Below are 6,256 nucleotides of genomic sequence, written 5' to 3' on the forward strand. Positions count from 1 at the left end.
CTCACTTCGGTCATCATGAAGTGCTTCCATCATCATGAAACACACTCAAATCTCTCCAATTCGTCTACCGCCCTGACAGATCCACGGACGACACGATCGTTATTGCGTTGAAATATGCCCTTACCCAACTGGACAAAAGGAATGCATATGTGAGSATGCTGTTCATCGACTACAGCTAGGCCTTCAATACCATAGTGCCCTATAAGCTCATTACAAAGCTCACAGCCCTGGGTCTTAACTCCTCCCTAAACAACTGGGTCGTGAATTTCCTGATGGTCCGCCCCCATGTGGTAAAGGTGTGCAACGTTACCTCCTCGACAATGATTCTCAACACGGGGGCCCCACAAGGGTGCATTCTCAGTCCCCTCCTGTATTCCCTGTATACCCATGACTGCTTGGCCTTACACAGTTCCAACTCCATCATCAAGTTCACTGATGACACGACAGGCGGATCCAGGCTGGACACACCCCCATCCTCATCAATGTGGCCGCCGTGGAGATGGTCAATAACTTGAAATTCCTCGGCGTACACATCTCAGAGAAGATGAAATGGTCTAACCACACGGACACCATGGTAAAGAATGCACGACAGCGACTCTTCAACCTCAGGATGCTGAAGAAATTCAGCCTGTCCCCGAGTGTCCTTACAGTGTTCTACAGGAGCACCATTGAGAGCATACTGTCGGGCTGCATCACAGCCTGGTATGGCAACTCCACCGCCACAGACTGCAAGGCGCTTCGGAGGGTGACCCAAGCCATGCTCTGTTCTTCCCGCTTCAAATCCCCTCAAAGGTCAATTACCTTCCCTGCTGCTTCACCTAGGGACACCCCCCCACCACCTCCTTCAACGGTCACATACCTTACATGCTTACATGCTATGGACATGTTCCACCCACCCCACCAACTGACTTTTACTCTACCTCCACCCCAGTGTACATGTATTTATCCCTCACTCCTACAGTTATGATGTATATAGTGCTATTTCTATTTCTATTGTTGTTGTTTTTTATGACCATTTTCATTATTTTATTTCACTTAGTCCTGCATGTTGAGCCTGCCACACGAAGCAATGTGATTGCATGCAATTTGACTGCTACACTATGCAATTTGAATGCAATTAGTTTGCAATTAAAAGTGTAATAACTTCAAGCATTATCTAATTAAAAATAAGCATAGGATATCACATGAATTATGACATATGTAGTGTTCCATGACAGTTCAAATCTGTTACAACAAGCAATCAGACAGGTGCTGTGGGTTAAGATTAACAATGTTGAGTGCAGAAGAAGTGTGCATGAAGTGCACAAATCTTAATAGACATTATGGAAGAGCAAGGGAACAGACCTAAGAAAAKAAAGGAATGGGTGTGGAGATGGCTTAGAAGGTAGGATGAAAAAGGGTGCTTCAATAATCTTCTACTGGAGCTTAAAGAGGAGGATCCAACTAGCTACATACCAAGGTTGTTTTAAGCCTACTTGAACTCCATCTATCCACCTAGTTTAATCTTGAGTGATATCATCAAAATAAAACAATGATCATAACTCATGTATCTCTTGTTTGTTTGTTTTTGAGATTTTGGATGCGGATGGATCTGGGAAGTTTTGAGGCGTTTGTGAAGATGGTGACACCTCTAATTAAAAAGAAAGACACAGTCATGAGGGAAGCAATCAGCCCAGCATCTTGAGTTTTTTGGCCACCAGGGAGACATTAATCTCCCGGTCCTTCATGTTAAGAATCAGTTGGCAAGCCCTTTCTGAAATAGTGACGGAAACATGGCAAGCACTATACAAAGTGCTTAAAAGGTGGCTACCTGTCAGTGCCACGTACCGAGGCAGAGTGGCAGGGCGTCGCAAAGAAGTATCAGGAGCTTTGGCAATTTCCACACTGCATAGGCACTTTGGACGGGAAACACGTCAACATCCAACCCCCTGAGCACAGTGGATCCCAGTACCACAATTACAAGGGCAACCACTCCATTGTACTAATGGCTCTAGTGGATGCAGACCTCAAATGTACTTATGTGGATGTCGGCGTCATTGGTAGAGTGAGTGATGGGGGGTCTGGAACAAGTGTTCCCTCGGCCAGGCACTACAGGACGAGTCCCTAAATATCCCTCCACCATCTGCCCTCCCATCGTGGACTACACCTGTCCACTATGTGGTAGTAACCGATGAAGCTTCGGCTTGAACAAGAACATCCTGAAGGCATACCCAAGGGGCCAACTGRCCTCAGAGACCACAGAGATATTTCTTAAAGCTCTTATGCAAAAAATAAAAAACAGACCTAAATCTAGTAAAAATGTGTAGTTTATGCTCACTATATACTGTGTATTATTATGTATACTCATGACTACTTTTATTTCAGATTGTCCAGGGCTAGAAGGTGTGTGGAGAATGCATTTGGAGTGTTTGCAAACCGCTGGTGTGTGTTCAGGACCACCATCAATTTGGATCCATAGAAGGTTAGGGATCTTGTCCTTGCCGTGACTGCGCTACACAATTACCTCTGCTTCCAGAAGGTATCCAGGCTGGTCTACACACCACCAGAGATGGTAGATTGTGAAGATTTGGAGACCGGTGTAATCATACCTGGTCAGTGGTGCAAAAAGGCCTCTCTACCATCAGTGAGAGTCAACGATGGGATCCACCATTCCCAAGAGGCCAAGGCAATTAGGCAGTTCTGGAGCTGTGTGACTACTTCAACAGAAGCTGTTAGCTACCAGCATGGCTGTTACTCCTGACTGCATATGAAGAAGTCCATATGCCATGGAACAACATCATAGGCCATGGACTATCACTCTGCTATTGGTCTAGATCAGGTATTCCCAAACTGGGTACGCATACCCCAGGGTACGTGCAATGCCGTCAGGGGTACGCCAAATACAAATGTGATTCACATTTTGTTTATAAATACATACAGTACTGTGCAAAAGCTTTAGGTAGGTGTAAAAAATGGTGTAAAGTAAGAATGCTTTCAAAAATATAYATGTTAATCGTTTATATTTATCAATTAACAAAATACAAAGTGAGTGAACAAAAGAAAAATCTACATCAAATCAATATTTGGTGTGACCACCCTTTGCCTTCAAAACAGCATAAATTCTTCTAGGTACACTTGCACACAGTTTTTGAAGGAACTCGGCAGGTAGGTTGGCCCAARATTCTGTGGATTTAGGCAGCCTCAGGTGCTTCTCTCTCTTCATGTAATCCCAGACAGACTCGATGATGTTGAGATCAGGGCTCTGTGGGGGGCCATAACATCACTTCCAGGACTCCTTGTTCTTCTTTACGCTGAAGATAGTTATTAATGACTTTCGCTGTATGTTTGGGGAGTTGTCATGCTGCAGAATAAATTTGGGGCCAATCAGATGCCTCCCTGAAGGTATTGCATGATGGATACGTATTTTCCTGTACTTCTCAACATTGAGGAGACCATTCCTTCATTCTGACCAAATCCCCAACTCCATTTGCAGAAATACAGCCCCAAACTTGCAAGGAAACTCCACCATGCTTCACTTTTGCCTGCAGACACTCATTCGTGGACCGCTCTCCAGCCCTTTGGCGAACAAACTACCTTCTGCTACGGCCAAATATTTCCAATTTTGACTCATCAGTCCAGAGCACCTGTTACCATTTTTCTGCACCCCAGTTCCTGTGTTTTCGTGCATAGTTACGTTTCTTCCCCTTGTTTCCACGTCGGAGGTATGGGTTTTTGGCCGCAAGTCTTCCATGAAGGCCACTTCTGACCAGATTTCTCCAGATAGTAGATGGGTGTACCAGGGTCCCACTGTTTTCTGCCAATTCTGAGCTGATTGCACTGCTGGACATCTTCCGATTGCGAAGGGAAGTAAACATAATGTGTCTTTCATCTGCTGCAGTAAGTTTCCTTGGCCGACCACCGCGTCTACGGTCCTCAACGTTTCTTTGTATTACTTCAAAAGAGCTTGGACAGCACATCTGTAAACCCCTGTCTGGCTTGAAATKTCTGCCTGGGAGAGACCTTGCTGATGCAATATAACTACCTTGTGTCTTGTTGTTGTGCTCAGTCTTGCCATGGTGTATGACTTTGACAGTGAACTGTCTTCAGCAACCTCACCTTGTTAGCTGAGTTTGGCTGTTCCTCAACCAGTTKTATTCCTCCTACACAGCTGTTTCTGTTTCAGTTAATGATTGTGTTTCAACCTACATAATGAATTTTTGATCATGAGCACCTGTTTGGTATAATTGTTTAATCATACACCTGACTATATGCCTACAAAATCGCTGACTTTGTGTGGGTGTTCCTACAATAATTGATGCTGTTTTGAAGGCAAAGGGTGGCCATAGCAAATATGGATTTGATTAGATTTTTCTTCTGTTCACTCACTTTGCATGTACTTAACTGATATACACTGCTCAAAAAAATAAAGGGAACACTTAAACAACACAATGTAACTCCAAGTCAATCACACTTCTGTGAAATCAAACTGTCCAGCCTTTAGGAAGCAACACTGATTGACAATAATTTCACATGCTGTTGTGCAAATGAATAGACAAAAGGTGGAAATTATAGGCAATTAGGCAGGACACCCCCCAAAAAGGAGTGATTCTGCAGGTGGTGACCACAGACCACTTCTCAGTTCCTATGCTTCTGGCTGATGTTTTGGTCACTTTTGAATGCTGGCGGTGCTCTCACTCTAGTGGTAGCATGAGACGGAGTCTACAACCCACACAGTGGCTCAGGTAGTGCAGTTCATCCAGAATGGCACATCAATGCGAGCTGTGGCAAAAAGTTTGCTGTGTCTGTCAGCGTAGTGTCCAGAGCTGGAGGCGCTACCAGGAGACAGGCCAGTCCATCAGGAGACGTGGAGGAGGCCGTAGCGAGGGCAACAAACCAGCAGCAGGACCGCTACCTCCGCCTTTGTGCAAGGAGGTGCACTGCCAGCGCCCTGCAAAATGACCCTCCAGCAGGCCACAAATGTGCATGTGTCTGCTCAAACGGTCAGAAACAGACTCCATGAGGGTGGATGAGGGCCGACGTCCACAGGTGGGGGTTGTGCTACAGCCCAACACCGTGCAGGACGTTTGGCATTTGCCAGAGAACACCAAGATTGGCAAAATCCGCACACTGGCGCCCCTGGTGCTCTTCATCAGATGAAAGCAGGTTCACACTGAGCAAATGAGCACATGTGACAGAGTCTGCGACGCCGTGGAGAACGTTCTGCTGCCTGCCAAATCCTCCAGCATGACGGTTTGGCGGTGGGTCAGTCATGGTGTGGGTGGCATTTCTTTGTGGGGCCGCACAGCCCTCCATGTGCTCGCCAGAGGTAGCCTGACGCATTAGGTACCGAGATGAGATCCTCAGACCCCTTGTGAGACCATATACTGACACATGCACATTTGTGGCCTGCTGGAGGTCATTTTGCAGGGGCGCTGGCAGTGCACCTCCTTCACAAAGGCGGAGGTAGCGGTCCTGCTGCTGGGTTGTTACCCTCCTACGGCCTCCTCCACGTCTCCTGATGTACTGGCCTGTCTCCTGGTAGCGCCTCCATGCTCTGGACACTACGCTGACAGACACAGCAAACCTTTTTGCCACAGCTCGCATTGATGTGCCATCCTGGATGAACTGCACTACCTGGCGCCACTTGTGTGGGTTGTAGACTCCGTCTCATGCTACCACTAGAGTGAGAGCACCGCCAGCATTCAAAAGTGACCAAAACATCAGCCAGGAAGCATAGGAACTGAGAAGTGGTCTGTGGTCACCACCTGCAGAATCACTCCTTTTTTGGGGGGTGTCTTGCTAATTGCCTATAATTTCCACCTTTTGTCTATTCCATTTGCACAACAGCATGTGAAATTTATTGTCAATCAGTGTTGCTTCCTAAGTGGACAGTTTGATTTCACAGAAGTGTGATTGACTTGGAGTTACATTGTGTGTGTTTAAGTGTTCCCTTTATTTTTTTGAGCAGTGTATATAATCTTTAACATGTCAATTTTTGAAAGCATTCTTAGTTTAAGGCACTTTTTCACACCTGCCTAAAACTTTTGCACAGTATTGTATATATATATATACATATTTATTTATTTTCTTCACTTTTTCAAAACAGTACATTTATATTTTCCAACTGGGCTATACATTTGGGTGAGGTTTTCTTCGCCTGAGTAGTCTCAATTCACTGCCAAAAATAAAGTTAAACCATCTAGTGTCAGCGAAATAAACAACACACGGTCAATTACAGGTAGCCTAGTCAAATAATGAACATCCAATCATATTAACC

Source organism: Salvelinus sp. IW2-2015, linkage group LG14 (genome assembly GCF_002910315.2).
Source record: "Salvelinus sp. IW2-2015 linkage group LG14, ASM291031v2, whole genome shotgun sequence".
NCBI lineage: Eukaryota > Metazoa > Chordata > Actinopteri > Salmoniformes > Salmonidae > Salvelinus > Salvelinus sp. IW2-2015.